Genomic DNA, 23160 nt, shown 5'->3' with positions numbered 1-23160 from the left:
TACCTATTTTGTACCCAGTACTGCACTAGACACTAAGGGACCACATAGCACTTTGAGTTAAAGAGGCAACAAAATAGGGACCCCTCGTGTTGCCTGGACAGAACTGGAGGGATCAAAGCTGTAGATTATGCTACAGGCAAAGTATGCCCAAACTCCTGAGGCTGCATCCCATTTACTTGACTCACATGCTAGAGGAAATATCCCACCTTTGTTTGAGTGTGAGCTGTAGTTATTTATTTTTAAAGCAGGTGTGGCTATTAAATGAAGAGGAAGTGTTATGTGAAATCCTAAAAGGGGGTTTGGTGGTGAGAAAACTTCCCTGTTTTAATACCAAATATCTTTTCTCTAGACCAAGGGTTCGCAAAGAGCAGTACCAGGACTAGTAGCATCAATTTACCCTAGAAAGTGTTAGAAATGTACGTTGTTGGGCCTCACTATAGACCAACTGAATCTGAAATTCTGGATGTGTGATCTATGCTTTACCAAGCCCTCCGGCTGATTCTGATTCATGCTCAAGTTTGAGAACCACTCTACTAAGCTCTTTCCAAATGTGTAGACGGTCAGCTTTAGGCTTGGAGCAGGGTACTTTCTGGGTAACTGTGGGCAATAGGGATAACGTTGCAGCAGCGCCCATTCACCTCTCCCAGCACCTGCAACTCCTCTTCCACTCCCTGGCAGAACTCCGGCTCCCGGGTTCTGGTCCTCTCCCCTAGGAACCGCAGCTAAAACCCGGCAAGTGGATTTGGAGTTTGCTGGCTTGGGTGCCGGCCGGGCATGCGTAGTGGTGCGAGCGCAGCAGCTAGGTGGCCCCGGCGTGGTATCCGCAGAGTGGAGCCGGGGGTGTTTGGATCCCGAGCGGGAGCTGCGCGCTCGACGCCTGCGGCAGGTACGGGGCGCGGTGGTGGGGTCCGAGAGGAAGGCTGGAAGAATAGGCAGAAAACAAAGTTTCACTTTTTCTCTGTAGCACAGCCGCTCGAGGGGAGTCTCTCCGGTTTCCCTCGCTCGAGAGGCGGCTCCCCGCGCCCGGCTGTGCAGTGCGGCGCCAGCAGACCTCCGGGTGTGCACCTGCCCAGTCCGGCAGCCTGGAGTGCGGGCAGGTGTTAAATCATGTATTTATGCTGCTTACACAGTAACCCTGAGAATTGAATTATGATTCCCTGCTTGAAGTTAGGCATTTTGTTAACTTTTCTATATTCCTCTCTGTCTCTTAAACTTTGGGTGGCTGCTTGACGAGGCTTTCTGATCCAGCCTGTTTCACTTCAATTCTGCGAGTGGTTTATTTGCCTTTGGCCTTTTGGTGCATAAGATCAATAGGGCTGGAGTGAAATCGCATCCGTGGTTTCTGGTTTTGGTGCCGTTCCTGGAGCAAGGGGCCCCTGGATGCAGTACAAAAAATGTCAACTTTCAGCGAATTTCCGTGCCAGACACTTCAAGCATTTCAGCTGCATTTTAAAGTAGAAACTTAATGAAAGATAAGACTCCCCCCACCCCTTACTTTTTCTCCATTACTTCTGTTTCAGGCTTCATTTAGTGCTATTAAAACGAAGTGCTCTTTTAGATGAGTAACGAGTTCTCACTTTTCTGTCCTTTATTTATCCGGTCACATCTTATGGCTCATCCAGAGATATTTTACCCTGGAGCTGCGGTATTGGATACACTTGTAGGAGGCTAAGGCCCTGCTGCACAAATTTGTTGGATAACTCATGAGCCACAGAATTTTAGGTAAGGGGGCACACACTGAACATTATTTAGGTAAAGTATTACATTTATGATGTGGGAGACATATACATAGAATTAATGAGTTTAAGAAAAAGAAATTTTTAGTTCAGGAAGAGAAACCTATATGGAAAGGGAATACAGATACTTTCCTTTCCCTTCACTCCCCCCCTTTCCCATGATGAATGTTTTAATACAGAAATAATATACAGTTGGTTTAGTTTTGGACTATAGAGACCATCGAGGTCAGCCAGTTCAGCTGCTTCAGTTTACAAATAAGAAAACCGAGACCTATGAGGTTAAATGACTTGCTGTTGCTGCTAGAGCCCCTCCTTGGCAAAAGCTGGGCCTTGGGCCCAGGTTTTCTGATTTTAGGGCTCTTTTAACCCTGCTGATACTCTCTTCCCAGTTTGGGTAGATTATTAAACTTTATTTTTCTCTTCTACCTTCTTACATGTAGTCTAGTTGAAGCAGAAAATTAGTCATTGCTTATTACGAAGCTTGATAGTACCTTGTAAACACCTTTCAAAAAATGCCCTCTCACTCAGGCCCCACCTAACAATTTGGTGGTTTTGAAACCTCCCTCCTTTTCTTGCCTCAGTCACATTGGGCCTTTGGCCCAGAATGTCTTTTTGCCTCCTTCCCTGAAGTCCTGCCCATACTGCAAGGTGTAGGTCACGTGTGATCTTGTCTTAGAAGCCTTTCTTGATTACTGCAGCCAGAAAGTAGCTCTCCCTCTTCTGAACCCTATAGCATTTACTACTGTTGTCTGTGCTGCTAGTGTCCCCCTCATCTTTAGTATCCCTGATTATTGTATATTAGCATGTGTTCCAACTTCCCAACAGTTTGTAAGCTCTTAGAGCTTAAAGCCTATGACTTCGACATCTCATCCAGCACTAAGTATGTTCTCAGCCACCATTTGTGGGAGGGAGTTGAAGTATGGACCATTCTGTAAAGTGATTTGATGTGGATATTGTATAATATGGAGGAGGCCACCTTAGACCTGTAGCAAGACAGTGGCCAAGTCAAACCAGCCTATTGGATGATTCTCATATTCTGATGACAGATTATGGATCAGTTTGGAGAGTGCTGGGGAAGGGGTAAAATCATAATAGGGGAGAGTTGCCCAGGCCTGCATTTAAGCATGCTGGCTCTTTTTTTTTTTTTTTGAACATTTTTTAAAAGTTTATTTATTTTGAGAGAGGGAGCATGTGCACAAGCAGAGGAGGGGCAGAGAGAGAGAGAGAGAGAGAGAGCGAGAATCCCAAGCAGGTTCCACACTGTCAGTGCAGACCCCAATGCAGGGCTCAGTCTCACCAAGCGTGAGGTCATGGCCTAAGCCCAAATCAAAGGTAAGATGCTTAACTGACTGAGCCACTCAGGCACTCCGGAAAAAGTTTTTGGTAAAAGACTAGATGCAGAGGAGAAAAGATCTACTGAAAATGAGTTTCAGGCTTGGTGTGTTGGTAACGGGCTTGTAATGTTTTTATCTTATAAATACCTCCAGTTGTGACATTATCTCTTTCTGTTTCTTATAGTTATTGATATGGTTGTTTCCCATTCTAGATGATAAGCTCTTTGGGGAATGGTTAACTCTTCACAATGCTAGGCAAATAGCTTTGCAATATTAGACAGTAGTTATTGCATGAATAAATAAGTGTATTTTGGCTTGGGGAAGGTAGGCATTTAAATTTTTTTTTTAAGGTTTTATTTATTTTTGAGACAGAGAGAGACAGAGCATGAACGGGGGAGGGGCAGAGAGAGAGGGAGACACAGAATCGGAAGCAAAGGTAGGCATTTAAAATCATAGAGCTATCCTACTTACTTTATCTAGACCATTCCCTTATTATAAGAAGAGAAAATGAGTTATGCTTAACTAATAAGCTAGTTGGTGGTGTAGGCAGAGCCTCTGTTCACATCTCCTCACTATTAGCTCATTTCATTAACTTTTTGCGGTTATTAGACTCAAGTTTAATTTGAGTTGGCAGCAGGGCACTCCAGTTTGAGATGTTCTGTGGATCAAAAAACCTCAGAGAACAATGTAAAAGGAGGTATGGGGGAACTTGGTGGCCACTGGGAGGGTGTCTGCATCATCAGAAGAGATAAGACACAAACCATAAATGGCCGTTTCCAGGTTGAGTACACAGAGTGAGGAGGGGTCAGGCTGCAGTCCTGAGAGTCTGCACACAATGGAGTTGAGTCTGGAAAGAATATGGTAGCCTCGCTTCTCTGGGGCAGAAGACCTTGGACTGAGTGTATTGGGGAGATATATTTTACACTACCACGAGGTGGAAGGTGATGGCTGTGGGAGTAGGTTTAAGAGAGAATTGTGATCAGACTGTCTACTTGGAAAAACAAGACAGAAGGCAGTGGTTCTGAACTCAAAATCTCAGTTCAAAAGGTGGTTTGAAATATTTGTTTACTTGGAACAGATGTTGCAAATAGCCATTTTGCAAATCAAAACACAGCCTTTTCATTGTGCACACAGCATTGAGGGAGTTGTTGATGGCACATCTCTTCCACTGACATTCATAATGTAGTTGATCACCATCTTCAACTGGTAGTGATGCTTATTCTTATAAAGCAGTTAAGAAGAGAGAGTAGCTGAGAGGACAGAGCTTGAGAGATGATTTACCAGGGTAGAGGGGGAGGTTTGGCCAAGTATAGAGGGATTACTTCTTTTTTTTTTTATTATGACATCAGTCAAAATTGATGTCATTGTGGACTTGTAGTGGTTGGAGGTGAGCATAGATACCTCAGGGAAGGCCCCCAGGTAAGAGATAACAATTTACTTTTTAAAAATAACGTTTGTTTTGAGAGAGAGTGCATGTGTGCGCACACACTCTAGCAGGGGAGGGCCAGAGAGTGAGAGAGAGAGAGAGAGAGAGAGAGAAACAATCCTACTAACTGTGAGATCATACCTGAGCTGAAATCAAGAATCAGGCACGTAACCAACTGAGCTACCCAGGTGCCCCCAGAGACAATAGTTTAGAGTCAGAACTGGCAGTCCCCAAATTTGACCAGTGAGTTGCCCTTGAGAAAATGCCTCCCATCCACCTCCTTGATGAACCTAATTACTCTCTCATGGGAGTCTCAACATGGAATCCAACTGAAAGCATTCTTCCCCTCTCTGTGCTGAGTCCTGTCAATTCTCGCTTCTGTTTCACTTTCTCCTGGTTTGTGCTTTCCCAGGGCATGTGGTATGGATATGAAAGGAAAGGCCCCTAGCTTTTGGCCTCCATCCATTTCAACCCATCACAACATCCAAGAAGTCATCATTATCACCCAGCTCTTTCCCTGAACAAAGATCCAATTCCACATTTTCTTCTTGATGATGATGAAAATCAAGGAGAATGGGAAAGAGGCCTTTGTACTATGTGCAAGTTTATGGGTTATAAAATGGTTACACAAGCTTGATTGCTGGAAATTTTGCTGACATAAAAGATCACAGGATGTGAGGGTCTTTCGGCTTTAATGATCTTTTCTGTACTATTCTGTCTCAAACTATTTATTGCCTGTTTTTGGTGAGAAGCATGTAGCATGGCTTCTGTAAAAGCAAGTTGCTTTTTAGTAATACCATGAGCACAGAAAGGGCACATGTTAGAGTGATGATTGGGGAGTTTCTCATTTAAAACACTGGTTTCATCAGAAGGTATTTTATCTTTCAGTAGAGTTACAGATAGTTTGCTCATAAAGCCCAATTGTGAAAGAACTTTAGACTTGATAAGAAACTAAATTTTTATTTACTTTTAAGCAATTCAGAGCTATAAAGCTACAAGAATATTTGAATGATAACTCACTGCACACAGACATGCCTCCTTCAAAAAATCTAAGCCAACCACAGAGGAAACATGAGAAACTGTCTTTTCCAATGGTGAGGTGGATGGATGGTCTTTGTAAGATGGAAGGTTTGTAGGGTGCCTTCTTCATGATAAAAAGCAAAAGGTTTTTGGGGAAATAGTTGACATTTATTTACTTTATTATTGATAAATTCAATAAATAGTTTAAAGATCCAAGAAATAACACCTTTTTTTTTCTAAGTTAAAAAATGATGAAAATCCCCTTCAATTTGCTGGAGAACCAAGAAACAAGTGATTTTAGCAGTTGCCGTCATAATAGAATTTGGGTTGAATTTGAGTTTAAAACATTGGTAAATGTGTGTAAGAGGACCAGGCATGGTAATTAAGCATTGGACCAAGGTCTACTTGTCTAAACCTTATTCCCTACAACAAATTCCCAATTGGGGCCCTCTGCACTCTATGAATAAAAGAGTAAACCTACCCCACAGATCACAGTTGTAAAATCCAAAGTGATGCATGACAATCTGTGACCTCAAACTGATGTTGATCAAGCAATTTGAATGCCTTAGCTAGAAAGTACCAGCTGCATTCACACATTGTTCCCATAGCTGGTGCTCAGAATCTAGATTAAACTGTTGAAATGAAAGAAAAGCAGGTTCAGAACCAGCTCATTTCCAGTGAATGATCAAAGTCACAAGTAGACTTTTTGTCTCATTTCACTTTGTCATCTTAAATGCCATCCTTTGTAGCTATATTGGTTCCTCTTTTTTTTTGTCCTTGATGATACATGCTCAAAGTGTACTGTTTATAGATAAAAATCAATGCAAAACAGAATTTTGAGGTTTGATAAATGAGCCTCTGCTTAGGTTTTAATGCTATTCATCAATAATTTGGTGGAAAGACAGTACCAAGTTAGTACATAATTGAACCTTTAGCTCAATATCAAGTTAGTATTTATAACCTTTGGGAACAAACCCAAAATTTTCATACCCCTGAATTCTTTCATCTGAAGGCTCTCTTAGCATTTTATTCTGATGAAGTGTCCCTTTTTCCTTTCTCTGTCCTCAGGTTTAGGTTCATTGGGACATTCTTTTGGTCCAGGTGGTATTTTCAAGAGTGGCTTAGTTCTTGTAGAGTTTAAGTGTTATCAGGTTAGTAAGGTGTCAGCCATGAAACACAGCTCACATAAATTCAATGATGTTTTTTTTAGCAAAGTTGTCATGCAAGTGAATTAATTTTGGAAAAACAACAATAATAGCAATTTGTTTTATCCCTTTTCTTATCCTCAAATAGCCCAAGTTAAACTCAAGATCACTGTGAATGGAGGGGTGCCCGGGTGGCTCGGTTGGTTAAGCGTCCAGCTCTTGATTTCGGATCAGGTCATGATCTCACAGTTTGTGGGTTTGAGCCCCGAGTCACGCTCTGTGGTGACAGCATGGAGCCTCCTTGGGATTCTCTCTCTCTCCCTCTCTCTTTGCCCCTTCCCTCCTCGTGTGCTCGTGGTTGTGCGCCCACTTTCTCCCTCTCTCTCAAAACATAAACGAATTAAAAAAAAAAAGATCACTGTCACTGGAGAAAGGTAATCTGAGAATCTCTGAATGCATAATGGTTAATCAGAATGAGCTCCTTCGGGTAATTTAAAGTTTCGATACCTGAAATCATTTGGCTTGTGTTCAGGGCTGCGGATGAAGAGGCAAAGTCTGACCTGATGAGAAGGGAGGCCTTCTAGTTTAATGATCAAACAAGGCAGTGAATGTGAAAGCAATTAGTAAACTATAAGATAAGGAGGTAAGGTATTCATTGATAGTTATAATAATTTTCTGACTTTGCTGTCTTTCACTGATAAATGGCCAAGACTGTGAGATTGACTTGCCTGCTTGAGGGTACCTAGTTAAAAGGGACAAAGATGGAACTCCTATCTGTGTCTTCTAATTTCAGCATCTGACAAAATGTCTTGAGCTCAGCATGGGACCATAGTGCTAGCCAAGACAGATACAAGGCCCTGTCCTCCTGGGGCTTCATCTAACTCCAAATCCAGTGCTCATCCAACCAATCCATATTTTACTGAGCAGAGGGAATAATTTCTCAATGAAATTTATATTTTTTATAAAATCCTAAATATGTTTGTGGCTAAGCCTTGACTATGGTGCTCTTCAAGAGATTTCTCCATTGCCAGAGGGGCCTTCAACAACTGCCCCCTGGACTTCAGATGTTCCTTGATAAGGATATTTATTAATCTTCATTAGGGCTAGAGGGCTTGGATGACTCTCAGCAGGCTGCTCATTGTCAATCAGAGGCTTATAGCAGAAGAATAATTTTCTTTCCTCTACCAAATCAAAGGGCTGCAGTTGAATAAAGGAAGGTGAGTTGGGGGCAGAGCTGTCAGTGAGACATGTCCTTTGTACTCATGTGTTTGCAGTCAGATGGAGGAAGCAGACACAGGGACAGCCTGTGACAGGAGTAAACACCAGGAGGAAGGGCAGAATGAAGCTTTGGGAGAGCCATTAATTCTGTTCACTGGGTTGAGGAAGGTGTCAAGACTTTTGAGCTGAGCCTTGAAAACACAAGTTCAGTCTATTGAGAATAGATGGAGGAAAAAGCATTCCGTGGAGCAAAAGCGTGGAGACAAGAAAGAGCTGACCTCTTTGGGAAACTGCAGGTACTTGAATGTGTTCTAAAATGTAAGCATGCGTAAGAATCGCCTGGAGAGCATGTTGAAAAACAGACTGCTAGGTCCCATCTCTAGAGTTGCTTATTCTTTGGGTCTGTGATGGGGTTGGAGAATTTCATTTCTGCAAGTTCCCAAGTAAGGCTGATAATCTGGGAACCACACTTTGAGAAACAATGGGCTGGAATAAAGGAAGTGTGCAATAGATGAACTAGGGAAAAAATAGTTTTCTTTTGAGACTGTACTGCCTTCACAAAATTGATGTTTCAAGTTTTTTTTTGTTGTTTTGTTTTTTAGTCTTGTTTACCAAGTGCCTTGTGCCCCTTGCTGTCTGTCCTCTAGAAGTTCCTTATCCACTCTAGACCCCCACTACCCAGTTCTCGCTAGAAATCAGTCCTTTTCTTATATCACATATTTTTAAATAACTTCTGTTTAGTCAGTATGGCCATTCCACCATGGAAAGCTGAACAGCCAGTATCAGCTAGATGATGTTAGGAGTGAATCCCAAACCAAGTATGGACCACTGGTATATTCAAGGGGTACATACTTGGGTTTTATTTTTGCTAATCTGGATATAATGTTAAACTTTATTCAGCAAGTATTATTGGAATAGTTTGTAAGCTCTGAGCTAAGAGGTGGGATGTACACAATTGCAAAAAGTTCCTTCCCTGCCCTTAGAAAATGTGTAGTCTTATAGGAGAGTTGAGATGCATGAATTCATGGCTCCAGTACAGGGCAGCTGGTGCCACGTGCTGTAGGAATGATCGAAGCCAAGAGTGATGGGGCTGAGATGAAGGAAGGCTCTCTTTCCATTGTAACAAGTAGGGGAGGCAGGACAGAGTTGAGGGAGTGATGATTTATGCCATCTTCTGATGTTTTATGCATCTTTCAAAGCCAGCTGAAATGAGGGAGCATTAGTCTACATATAGCAAATAATGAAGGAAGGGGCATTTGAAGTGGGTGGTCATTGAAGGTTGGCAGATGCTCACCGGGGAGAGAATGGTCAGCAGGGAGAGGAAGAGGCATTCCAGACAAGGGGTGACTGAACCTCAGAATGGAGGTGTAGCAGGGAAGTGCAGGTCCAGTTGGGGATAAATACTCTGGTTCACTTTGGGGAAGTGCAGGGTGATAAGACTGGAAAGGCATTTAGGGAATGTTGTGGAGCATTTTGAGTATGAGGTTATCGGGATTTGGACTTCAGTCTTCAGGCAGTGTTGGGTCATAGACTTACCTTGGCTTACTCTGTCAGTTCCCTCCTAACCCCCAAACACATCAGAAGAGGAGGAACCCTCTTTCTTACAGTGCATTAATCTATAGTTCATACTCTCTTAGATAAATACCTAAAAATACTTTTCCTTGGTTTTGATTTTAATAGGTCATCTTTTGGATTTGCAAAAATTATCATTAATGTCTTTCAAAAAATATGTAAAATGTAAAAGGTCAACTGGTTTGAATTTCTGAGAGAGATGATAAAAATGAAACAAAAATAAATAAATTGCTAGGTCTAGTGATTGTAGTACTTGTTCTGGATTGTTCTGGGAAGACAAGGGAATTCAAAAGTTAAGGCTAAAGATATCAGTATGGTGTCCTCAACAGATACTTTGAAGCTGACTTCAAGTGCTGAAAGATTAGGGTAAATGACAATGTGGTGTCTCTTCAGAATTGCTTTAGCTATAAATGGGGCAATGTCTACTGGTTTAGTACTGGTTTAGAAGAGCTTGTGTCTGGGCGTTAAAGAGCACTAAGACCATGTGGTCCCTTTTGTTCATCTTTCTGGGGGATACTCACAAATGGGAAAGACATTTATGTCTCATTGGAGATTTTGAGAATCTTCCGTGTGTATCCCCTAAAAAGTATCCTGTCCTGAGAACTACATTGTTCTTGGAAAAGCAAAAAAATGTGGATTTGTGAGTAGAAGTTGCTACCCTGGTGCTACCACTTGCTAGCTGACTGATAAAAGAAGCAGCATAGTGAGTGGGACAGAGCTAACTGACTCCCCTTTGCCCACAATCTACAGCTAAGAGGTACACTAGGTGGGGGAGTAATGCAGCCCATTTGAACCTTGGTGGTGGTGGTGGTTTGTATTTTGTTGTGAATTAAATAAGATTAAATAGTTAAATTGAAAGGTATCATACACATTTTAGATTAAAATCTTCTAATAGGGGCTCCTGGCTGGCTTAATCAGGAGGGCATGTGGCGCTTAATCTTGGGGTCATGAGTTCGAGCCCCATGTTGGGTTTAGAGATTATTTAAATGAATAAATAAATAAATAATTAAACAAAAAAGAATGTAACTTTTTTTAAAAATAAAATCTAATAACACTAAGATTTATTTTAAGTTCTTGGGGCCACAGATGTGGATGGCCATGTAGAATGTGAACTGCTACCGTTTTTTTTTTTTTTTCTTTTTGAGTGTAAGCTTCTTGAGGGCAAGGTTATATCTAACTTTGTGTCTCCATTGCCTAATGCATAGTCAGAACTTGATAAGTTGTTGAATGAATATAAAATAAAAAGGAATTAATGAATGGATGAATCTATACCCACAGCCTCCCCACCACATACTTAGTACTTTCTAGCTTCTACTTGCTTATAGAGACTCAAAATCTATGGTGCCTTATTTTATCTATCTATCTATCTATCTATCTATCTATCTATCTATCTATCTATCTAGATATCAAGCTCTACACCCAATGTGGGGCTCAAATTCATGACCTCAAGATCCAGAGTCCCATGTTCTACTGAATAAGCCAACCAGGCACCCCCTGGTGCCTTATTTTTAGAGTGCTAACCCCTTGTCTGTGTTTTACTGACAGTAAATCTTGAGAGATACCCTGTCCGTTTTCAGGAGACAGATGCATAGCTTGAGTTAAAATATAAGGATCTTTGTAGATTCACATGAATTCTGAACTAATTCCAGAAATGAATTAAATAATAATATATAATAATGTTTTACTTGTAGATAATGTATATAAAACTCATTTTACCTCTGAAATAAACTGACACATATAAGTTGAAGTTATATTCCTTTTGAACTACTTTATATTGTTTTACAAGGAATCAAATTAGGAGTAAGAGAGTGGCTTATAAAGATGCTCAAAGAAATGTATATTAATACACCGATCTACTAGAGACTTGGATGCCTGTTTTTCCTGCAGGTCAATGAAACAAGAACCGTAAGTAACTTTATTCTACCTGAGTTTCACAGTTTGTCTAATGTTAACAGTACAGTTGACCTTTAAACAACTTGGAGGTTAGGGATGCCTACCTATTCTCTCATTCTCCCCTGCAGTGGAAAATCCACATATAACTTCTGAATTCCCAAAAACTTTACTGATGATAGCCTACTGTTGACCAGAAACCTTACTGATAACATAATAGCCTTACTGAGGGGCGTCTGGGTGGCTCAGTTGATTAAGCATCCGACTCTTGATTTTGGCTCAGGTCATGATCTCATGGTCATGGCTTTGAGCCCTACATCATCGTCATCAGGCTTGTGCTGACAGTGCAGAGCCTACCTGGGATACTCTCTCTCCCCCTCTCTCTCTTTGCTCCTCCCCCAGCCCCCCTTCATGCATGCTCTCTCTCACTCACGAAATAACCAAATAAAACTTAAAAAAAAAAACTAAAATAAAGTCTTACTGATCACATGAACTGTTAGTGAACACATATTTTGGAGGTTATATGTATTATAATGCTATATATTCTTACAGAAGAATAAGGTAGAGAAAAGAAAATGTTATTAAGTAAATTACAAGGAAGAGAAAATACATTTACAGGACTGTACTGTATCGACAAAAAAAATCTGCCTATAAGTGGACCCATGCAGTTCAAACCTCTGTTGTTCAAGGGTCAATTGTAATTCAGTTCTTGATTCATGAAATTAGACTTGATTAATATGGGCAAAAATTCATCTTTTTAATTTTGAACAAAGTAGTTTGGTTTTTGAAATTATTGTATTTCCTGTTAATATAAATCTGAAATGTGTAGGATAAAAAAAATTCATGTTGCTGAATTTTTACTGAGTTATATTCTCCCTGTGTGTTATGTATTGTGCTATGGGCGACAAAACCTTAATTGAAGTTTTCTGCAAGGTTAGTATTCAATTTCTCATAGGACTGGGACAATTAATGGGAGACTAAAAACATTGTAATTTTCTAGTAATTCAGAGGAAATGACTGCATTCTAAGGTAGTGTACTGATAGAGTGGACCATGATACTCGTTTTTGCAAGTTAATTTATTAAATATCAGTGGGAATATTCTTTTGCATCCTATTTCACATCTCAGGCACACTTTAGGAAGGCCTTATGTTAGAGATATTGTTCATTTAATCTAAAAAGACTCATTCATGCCTTCTGTGTGCATAGGTTCTTTCCATTATGTTATGCCCTTAGGCATTTTACTAAGAGTATTACAAAATCAAGCAGCAAGACTTCTCAGGGAAATTAAAGTTTTCATATTAACCAGACATTGTTAAAACCTTTGCCTTGACTAGGATTAAACAGTGTTCCATCAGTGTTCTTGGTGCTCATGATGACGTTGCCTTTTTTTTTTTTTAACATGACGGCTTTATTGAGGTTTAATTTACATACCATTCAATTCACTCATTTAAAGTATAAATCCATTTTAGGATATTTTACTATATCCATTAACACTCCTCATTTCATACCCATCCCCTGCTTAGGCAATGGCAAATCTACTTTCTTTCCCTGTAGATTTGCATATTCTTGAAATTTCATATAAATGGAGTCATACAATATGTTGCCTCTTGTGTCTGGCTTATTTCTCTTAGCATATTGTTTTCAAGGTTCATCCATGTTGTAGCATCAAAATTTCACTCTTTATGGCTGAATAATAGTCCATTGTGTGGTTCCTACCACATTTATTGATCAGTTGATGGGCATCTGAGTGGTTACCACATTTTGGCTATTATGAACATTGCTGCTATGAATATTTGTGAACAAGTATTTTGGGGGGCATTTGTTTTCATTTATCTTGGGCATATATCTAGAAGTGGAATTTCTGGGTCATATGGTAATTTGTTTAACATTTTGAGGAACCACCAGACTGTTTTCCAAAGTGACAGCACCATTTTACATTCCTACCAGCAATGTATGAGAGTTCCAGTGTCTGATCCTCACCAGCAATTGCAATTTGTTTTTGATTACGTCCATTTTGATGTGAAAATGGTATCTAATTGTGGTAACATTTTTTTTAAATTAATAAACTTTATTTTTCAGTCCAGTTTTAGATTTACAGAGAAATTAGGTAGATGGTACAGAGACTTTCCACCTGCCCCACACTGACACATGGATTACCCTATTAAGGTCTTATACTAGTGTGGTACATTTGTTATAATTAATGAACCAATATTGTTACATCATTATTAGCGAAAATCTGTATTTATATTTCCTTAGTTTTTATATAAAATCCTGTTTCCATTCCAGGATCCCATTGAGGATAGCACATTACATTTAATTAACATTTCTTAGGCTCCTCTTGGCTGTGATAGTTTCTCTGCTTTTCTTTGTTTTTTTTCTGATGACCTTCAGAGTTTTGAGTAGTAGTCAGGTAGGTTGTAACATGCCCCTCTGTTGGAATTTGTCTGAATTTTATTTTTTGTGATTAGGCTGCATTGATATTGGTTTTTAGTATAAAAATTATTACATGGGGGAGTGTACTTGGAGTATAAAAATACATAATCAGAATTGGAAAGCGGCAAAAGTATATAATTAATAGGAAATTCTTAGGAATTCAAAAAATTCAGTTTCCTCTGGGGAATGAACAGACATTTAACTCCAGATATTTTTTTTTTTCTGGCAAGGACTTGATCACATTGGAAGATGATTAGATAAAGTGATAGAATTTATCATTGTGATAGTCATTAGACAGCATCTAATCTAAGGGTAAAGCCAAAGATATATTTTTCACTGCCTTATATGTACCCAAGAATAACGTTTTGCTTGTAATAAAACACAAAGTTAATAGAAATTCAGATTGACTTTAAAAATTCCATGGTTCTGAGGCAACAAGGGTATAATGTATAATGACTATTCCGACCACCATCAATTCCAGTAAATCCTCTCAGAGGCTCTGTGAAGGGGGCAGGGAACTGAGGAATAGGGAGGCTGTGTCTCTTGGCCTGAGTCACACAGCTGTCAGTAGTTGAGCTGAGATTTGAACCCAGGACTGTAGAAGTTTATACCTTACTGTTGTCCGGGCCAGGCTCCAGAATTTCCAGTGGTTTTAAATTTTTTTTTTTCAACGTTTTTCATTTATTTTTGGGACAGAGAGAGAGACAGAGCATGAACGGGGGAGGGGCAGAGAGAGAGGGAGACACAGAATCAGAAACAGGCTCCAGGGTCCGAGCCATCAGCCCAGAGCCTGACGCGGGGCTCAAACTCACGGACCGCGAGATCGTGACCTGGCTGAAGTCGGACGCTTAACCGACTGCGCCACCCAGGCGCCCCTCCAGTGGTTTTAAATCAGGAATGTATTGAAGGACATAGGCTTGAGTCCTTATCTTACTGGATATTTTTACTGCCAGCTGGAGGAGATAGCATGTCTCTGTGTTCACGGCCCCATTGAAATCAGTCTGTCCAATTAACAGCATACTTGTTGATTGCTTGCTAACAAAGGAGAACTGAGCCAGTTTTGCTCAGGTCACTACGCCATCTTGTCTGCCTGTGGCCTAGTAGTTCCACTGCCACATGTGTCTCCTGAAATGAAGCCTGAGGGTCATAAAACAGGAAAAGAACCACGTGGGAGAACAATATATTCAGCTAAGATTTGTCAGTGGTTACATTACTCAATCGCTTATTGTATGTCTCAGTAAGATCTTGAGTTTTAGTAATAAGTGAATAACACAGAGAATTTGGTCTTAAATACTTACCTTTGAAAAAGGGTAGGTGTGGTAATAACCTTTAAATGCACTTGAAATGAAATAATAAAGATGCACAGAAAATCTGAGGAAGGTTTGGGAAATTTCCCTACTTGATTCAACTAATCCTTGTAAATGGCCCAAATTGGTTGATCACAGACTGACACAAGTTTTCCTTCCACACAGATTTTCTGTGTGAGTTAAGATAGGGTAGGCTATATTGCAGTGACAAATGACCCTGAAATCTCCATTGATTTCTTGTTACACAAATGTCAGTGTGCTCTGGCTGTTCTCCGGAACAGCTAGCTGTTCTATATGCAGTGACTCAGAGACCCAGGCTGCTGCGATTTTTGTGATTTTGCTGTTTTAACAGGGGGCTTCCAAACCATCTTAGCAGGGGAAGAGGAGCTAGAGGGTCACATAATAGCTCTGAATTGCTTTGGCTTAGAGTGACATACATCACTTCTACTCACAACCCATTGGATAGAACTAATCACATTCCTGCTGGAAGTGACAAACACATGACTCTTCATGAACAGTAAATGTCTTTGCTTCGTCTTCTTTAGAGCAAGAGAATTCGTTAGTTTGACAACAAAACAAAACAAAAAAAACCCCAAAACCTAAACCACCCCCCAAAAAACCCCAAAAAACTCTAGTAAAGAGAGAAAAATATAGATAATTACTTGATACTAAATTCCAAATGAACTTTGACATAAACTAACAAATTAATAATAATTTAGGTATGGCTGATTCAGTAACTTGATATACATTTGTGTATATCAAGGTTGAATCTTCTAAGGGAATAAAGAAAAACTTATAAGAAAAATTTGCTTTTTTACATTATAATTCTTCAGGTGATGATGATTAAAGCTTATATTTATTGAGGTATTCTATTAAATGTTTTACATGAATTAAATAATTCAGATTGAGGACTGTGATTTCATGTCCATGATAAATATTCTCCAGTTCCAGCAACTTGCCTTGTTTGAAATGATGCCTAGATTAGACCCGTCACCATGCTGATAGCTTTCCTCTAGAAACCAGATTGTCACTATACTTTTATAGTTGATGCTCCCTAGATTGAAGGTGGCACTCTGGATGTTGTCAGACTAACATAGATTGCAGTGAGATCCAATATTTACTGTGATTTGGATTTATACTTGTTTTTGCCACTTTAGACTTTGCAGACTTAAAAAAAATAATTTTAGGGGAGGGGGAGTGTGACTGGGGGAGAGGGGCAGAGGGAGAGGGAGGGAGGGAGGGAGAGAGAGAGAGAGAGAGAGAGAATATCTTAAGTAGGCTCCACACTGAGTGTGGAGCCAGATCCCATGGTCCTGAGATCATGACCTGAGCCAAAATCAAGAATTGGAGGGAGACTGAACTGTTTGAGCCAGTCAACACACCTGCAAACCCTTATTTTTTTTAACATAAAAACATTGTTTTAATGTTTATTTATTTTTCGAGACACAGAGTATGATCAGGGAAGGAGCAGACAGTGAGGGAGACACAGAATCCAAAGCGGGTTCCAGGCTCTGAGCATGGAGCCTGATGTGGGGCCCGAACCCATGAACTTTGAGAATCATGACCTGAGCCGAAGTCAGATGCATAACCTACTGAGCCACCCAGGTGCCCCTTAACAATTTTTCTTTTTTTTGAGAGCAAGAGAGAGAGAGCACCTGATCAGGGACAGGAAAGAGAGAATCTTAGCAGGTTCCATGGCTGAGACGGGGCTCGATCTCATGACCAGGAGATCATGAGCTGAGATGAAATCAAGAGTAGGACGCTTAACCCACTCAGCCACCCAGGTGCCTCTCCTGCAAACTTTTTTATAGCCATATTTAGAAATAAGTTTGTAGTGAAGTAAGCCCATAGGAATTTTTTTTTATAAATGTTTTTTTTCTCCAAATGAATTCTCCTCAGTTGTGACTTTGTGATGCCATTTTTTCCTTTTCTTAAAAATATACTACTAGGGCATCTGGGTGGCTCAGTTGGTTGAGCATCAGACTCTTGATTTCAGCTCAGTTCATGATCTCACAGTTTGTGAGATTGAGCTCCACGTCAGACTCTGCTGACAGCTAGGAGCCTGCTTGGGATTCTCTCTCTCTCTCTCTCTCTCTCTGTCTCTCTCTCTCTCTCCCCTCTCTCCCCTCTCTCCCTCTTTCTCTCTGCCCCTCCCCCACTGGTGTTTTTTTTCCTCTCTCTCTCAAATAAAAATTAAAAAATATACTACTGATGAATGCAGAACTCCTGTGTTAGTTTGTCTTTATGATCTGACCTTGTTATTAGGTGTAGCCTAAAATTCCACCATTAAAAGTATAGGATAACAAAGACCCTAGTTGGGCTGTACGGACTGGAGCAGTCCTCTCTTGGTCTCTGTTTGAAAAAGGCTCTTTGTTGTTTGAGAACAACTATCCTTAAGATATAGGAGGAGCTCCACCTTCATGTTGATATCATATTTATTCATCAGATATTTACTGAAAATAGTTTAGGTCAGACATTGAGATAGGTTCCAGCAGTTTCTACCCTCATAGAAATGACAGTCTAGACCAAGGGTTGGGAAACTTTTCCTATAAAGGGCCAGATAACAAATATTTTAGGTTTTGTGGGTCATGTGGTCTCTGTTTCAACTACCTTACTCTGCTCTTGTAGCAAGAAAGCAGCCATAGACAATAGTAAATGAATAAGCTTGTTTGTGCTCCAATGAAGTTTATTTATGGGTGCTAAAATAATAATTACTGTAATTTTCATGTCACAAACTATTCTTTTGATTTTTTCAACTGTTTAAATACATGAAAACCATTTAGAGGTCAAGGTTGTATGCAAGCAGGCAGTGGGCCAGATCTGTGTTTAAAAAAACCCTTGATGAGTAACCTGAATTTATTTACTCTTGGGCTGAACCAGCTCTGTATGGTTTTAGTCTTACAAATAGATAGTGAACTGCCTTATTGATTACTTAAATTATTCAAATTCAGTGTTTGAACATAATTAACCTCATCTAGGCATTTATTTAATAAACAACTCTCCCATCAGTTATTGGTGAATGTCATTTCTGCAAATTAAAATTATATGCCTATAATATACATATAATATGCAGTGTGCACACACATATATTACTTAAAAATTTTTTTAATGTTTATTCATTATTTTTGAGAGAGAGAGAGTGCGTAAGCAGGGGAGGAGCAGAGAGTGGACACAGAATTTGAAGGAGGCTCCAGGCTCCAAGCTGTCTGCACAGAGCCTGATGCGGGGCTTGAACCCACGGATGGTGAGATCATGATCTGAGCCGAAGTTGGATGCTTAACCAACTGAACTACCCAGGCATCCCCACATATATTACTTTTGGGACTGCTGATTTTATGAAAATCATGAATCACTAACATTTAAAATAATACCTAGGATCTGTTGGGCGCTTACCAAAATGTCAGGCCCTTTCTTAAGCCCTTTGCTATTCATTAATCCTTCCCTAAACTCCATGAGGTTGGTATTATTCTCATTGTCTTAATTTTTTGGCTCTGAAAACCAAGTCTCAGAACAACTCGCCCAAAGTGATATAATTAATGAAAAGCAGAGTCTATATTCATTCCCAAAGAGTCAGGGCTCCTAATGCTCTCTAATGGCTTTTTGGGGACTGAAATATCTTTACTAAATTAAACTGTTTTTTTTTTTTTTTAATTATTACAGTGTAAGAAAATAGAAACGGTGACTAAAATTAAAAAACTATTTTTCCTGGGCACCTGTGTGGCTCATTCAGTTAAGCGTCTGACTTCGGCTCAGGTCATGATCTCATGGTTCATGGGTTCCAGCCCTGCGTGGGGCTCTGTGCTGACAGTTGGGAGCCTGGAGCCTGCTTCGGATTCTGTGTCTTCCTCCCTCTCTGGTGTTCCCCCTCTCATGCTCTGTTTCTTTGTCTCCCAAAAATAAATGAACATTAAAAAAAAACTATTTTTCCTAAGAAGTAAGTATATAATTGAAAAAAGAAACATTTAGGAAGCAAGTATTCTAATAGTTTTCACTGATTTAATTTTACTTGCTTCTGTCTGTGAGCAAAGTTAATCAACTCAGATTCTAATCTGGGATAAACAGTGCGCTGAGATCTTCTCTTCTGAACTGAATCTTCACTGAGAATCAGGGCAATACCAGATTTACAGAGTGTTGTATCATGTCCAGCTCAAAAAACCATAGATACTTTATATTTGTGTATAGAGTTTACAAAACACCCTCCTGCATGTGACATATTATGTGGAAGCCCTCTGTAATTATATTCCCAAGGGATCTTGTTAGTATTCACAGTGGGCTGGCTATTCCACTGTAGATACAGTATTAGTCCTCCTTGCATTGTTTCTTCAGGTGGATCCATGGAAAAGTTAGATCCCAAAGTGAACACAACCTGTGAGAGATTCCTAGTAGACTACTGAAAATTTCTCCTGATTCACTTTTGGATCTGTTTTATGTTGAACTAGGAGGAAAAGCACTGTGGAATCCATTCTTGTCCTGGAAAGTCTCTAAGACAAAAAGCGAAGTAGTTATAATATATTTTATTTTCCCACTGAAGTGCTGGCCTTGGAAGGAGAGAAGTGAAAAAGAGAAGGACGAATTTTAAAAATCAAATATTCCCCTTGACCACTGACCCACTAATCTAATCTTTTCTTTTTAATTTTTTTAACGTTTATTCATTTTTTTGATAGAGACAGATCGTGAGTGGGGGAGGGAAAGAGAGAGAGAGAGACAGAATCTGAAGCAGGCTCCAGGCTCTGAACTGACAGCACAGAGCCCGACACAGGGCTCGAACTCACGGACTGTGAGATCATGACCTGAGCCGAAGTCGGACGCCCAACCGACTGAGCCACCCAGGCGCCCCCCCACTAATCTAATCTTATGGGCAAAGACCAAGAATTCAAAAGGTACCCAAACTTGTGCCACTCTGGGGCAAGTCTCTGGCCATGACACTGTGGTCATTTGATGGTGGATTAGCAGGACTTTCAACTGGTTCATTGTACATGCAAATAACAGATGATTCAAGACAAAGAAAGATCTTTGTATGCTTTTATTTCACTGTGATAATTTCCTAATTAGGTAATGATTCTCCTTTCTCAGTGGTCTGTCTCTTTCTTTATTTTTGTTTTTGGTCTAGCTTATTTCTAAATGGAAAGGGTTGCCAGGTGACGGTTTTTCCAAAAACAACTTTTATTTGCTTTATATGTAATTTAAAATTAAGTCTGCTATAAATTTCTATACTTGGTCACTTTTGATTATGGAATTTCTGCCCTAAACAACACAGGATGTGGCTACTTTTTCTTTCTTGAGTCCTTATCTATCAGGGAGCTAGAGATGTTGAAAAGGAGATTGGTTGTCTTTTTATTTTGAGACCTTTTACCCTCTTTGTCCTCACCTACACCCTCCATGAGCCTGTGCCACTTTGGGGTAAGTACTTGTCCATTTGTTCATGATTCCTACAATTATGGCTTCAGGACTGAGAATGGAAGCAACTACCAACTGAGGAGGAAAAAAAAATGCATGTATTTTGGTCTCTCAACAGCACAGTACTAATAATTTGAGTTCAGGGGTAGCTCAGGAAATTAACAATGGCAAGTAATAGAGCTTATGCTTAACCACTGTTCATTTATGTATGCTCTATGGGAAATGAGAGTAGCCAGGGATCATAGGATTGTGGCATGCTGTTTACACCTATCTAAAGGGTGCAGCTGTCACTGGCCTAGCCCAGTGCTACCATGTAGAAGTGTGGCCTCAGTATTGCTAGACTTCCTGATTCTAAAAGAGAAAATAGAAATCTGAGTTTTATGTTAATCCCTAATTTTATGTGTTCACTCCAAAATTTAAAAGATACTTAATGAGCCACATCCAGGCAGGATGTGGTCCCTGGGTGCCATTTTGTCTCTCGGCGGCCAGGAGAGCCTTTTAGGTTGGTGAAAAAGAAGTTACAAAAGCCCTGAGATGGGCTCCCTGGGAGCAGTGAGGTTATAACCTGCAAGACTTGGCATGGGTTTCACTATTTCCTGTCTTTTCTGTTTGCTGAGAGACTGTGTTTTAATTTTCTGCTCTTCTTAAGGAAAACCTTTTGCTATCCAGATTTCTCTCCTAGATAAAGAGGGACTGGGGATATTGAGCCCTGTTAAGGTCTCCAGGAGCTGTGTGAAACTGAACTCAGATGGGGCAAGACTAGCTACACGTTAGGGTTTGAAGCCAAGGTGTCACTTGAGAGTTGAGACTCAAAAGCATCATCTGCAGGAGGGGCAGGACATAGCAGAGAATCAGAGCTGCTGGACCCAAGGATGGAAAATGTGTAGAAGGGGTGATCAGGAAGTGCCCAGTGGGGTGGTGGGGTTGGGGGGAGCTTTGCTTAGCTGTGAGTAGGGAGGGAGCTATTAAGCCAGCCAACCTGGTCTGGACAATTGTTGGTGATTGACCCAGAGAAGTAATCGAGGCTGAATTTCCTGAAGGCCCTATATCTTTTCTCCACTTTGGTGATACCTACATGTTCTTCAAGAGCAGGAACATTATTCAGTATGCACACTTGGTGTCATTTGGCTTTAGCATTATGGCTTAGGCAAGACAGGGTCACTGCTTGCAAAATGAGGGCACAGCTTTTGGAATTCCTAGTCATTGCCACGATCATAATGCTGAACGCTCTTAGGTTGAAGGGGCTGATAATTCATACTATTGTTCTCTTTATTCTCTGAACTGATTGAGAAATAAATACAGACCTCTCGGAGTTCAGAATACCACTTTATTACTGATGGAACTGGACCATGATTGCAGCCTGTGGCCAAATGGTCTTCCTCATACCTTTTATCCCCAAATTTTAACTTCTGTCTACCTCATTCCAGGCAGACTTGCTGGACGTTTGCCCTGGGGTTGCTTACCAGATGGAGGGATGGGAGATCTTGTGTCCTGAGGACAAGCTACTGCTAAAGAGAAAAGGGGCAAGGCACATCAGGACCATGACATTGAATACTTTAAACTCATTCAGCAAAGCAGTGGGTTCCCTAAGTGTGGTCCCCAGACAAGCAGCATCAGCGTTGCCTCAAAACTTGTTAGAAATGCAGATCTGTGATCTCCAACCCAGATGAACTGAAGCAGAGACTCTGGGGTGTAGGGCTCAAAAGTCTGTATTTTAATAAGCCCTCCTTGTGATTATGGTGCAGTTAAAGCATGAGAATCACTACAGTAGAGAAATAAGTTTCAGTGGACCCCAGACACTTACCCTCTCACCAGTGAGCTAAGTCAGTTCCCTTTCTTCTCAGGAAAGTGAGAAAGGAGTGTAGAGAAGAAGCCAGAAGTGCTGCTTTTATAATAGGCCCTTATGGAATCAGAAGATAGGAGAATGGCCTTCCCCCCAACTGATAATCCTCTTCTCTCCAGAGGACTGTAGACTGAGAAGGACCAGCAGGTGCAAGCATGAAGACTTTCTTTAAATGCCCCTTTTCTCATCTGTTAACATTGCCTACCTTTTCTCTAAAGAATAAAGGAGAGGCAGAGGAAAGAATACAAGCAGGGAGAGGGAGAACACTAAAATATATAGGAAGAAAGTAATGGAATAGGTACTGTATTCCAACATCATTCTTTACAATTTACTCTTCATATATCTGTATTTTACTAAGTTTTTACTCTCTGATTTATTTTCCTAGTTGTGACCCCAACTACAGGCCATTTAATGATGATAGTATCATCTGTCATCAGCATGGACTCAAGAACGCTGGGCTCTTTGCTTCCAGTTTGTGTCTATTCAGTTTCATGTTACTGAATTGTGTATATTGTTCAGTGACATGATTGTGTATGTTCTTCTTATTCACCTGGATGTTGAGACTGTTTAACTTGCTTTGTGACCTTGAACAGGTTGTTCAGAGTCTTCATATTAGAATGGAGGCCTGGTTAGCCATTAAAATACTCAGCACTGGCAAGGGCTGGTCTCAAACAATCCATGTGGTTGGGATTTTATGTTCTAAGGTGAAAAAGAGATAAATTCCCTAACTGCTTGTGCTGGGAAAAATGGTGGTTTTTTTTTGTGTGTGTGTGTGTGTTTTGTTTTATTTTTGTTTTTGTTTTGCTTGAGCCAGGCTTTTTAGAGGTTTGAAATAAAA

At 40.3% G+C, this 23160-nt stretch overlaps 1 protein-coding gene across 2 annotated transcripts in view; it reads left to right on the top strand.

The window, feature by feature from the left end:
• The first annotated feature begins 771 nt into the window (after positions 1-771).
• Positions 772-23160, top strand: part of PLS1 (plastin 1) — a 104412-nt gene continuing 82023 nt past the window's right edge. The window contains exons 1-2 of one of the 2 annotated variants that reach the window (XM_060638859.3): positions 788-886; positions 1623-1722. The gene's annotated coding sequence lies outside the window, so the exon portion shown is untranslated. Of the gene's footprint in view, positions 887-1622; positions 1723-23160 lie in introns of both variants that reach the window. The other variant, XM_060638858.3, reaches the window with a different exon arrangement.

The sequence above is a fragment of the Panthera onca genome, chromosome C2, assembly GCF_046562875.1.
Source record: "Panthera onca isolate mPanOnc1 chromosome C2, mPanOnc1 haplotype 2, whole genome shotgun sequence".
NCBI lineage: Eukaryota > Metazoa > Chordata > Mammalia > Carnivora > Felidae > Panthera > Panthera onca.
Note: the sequence above shows the minus strand (reverse complement) of the source record. Positions and strands in the feature narration are given on the sequence as shown.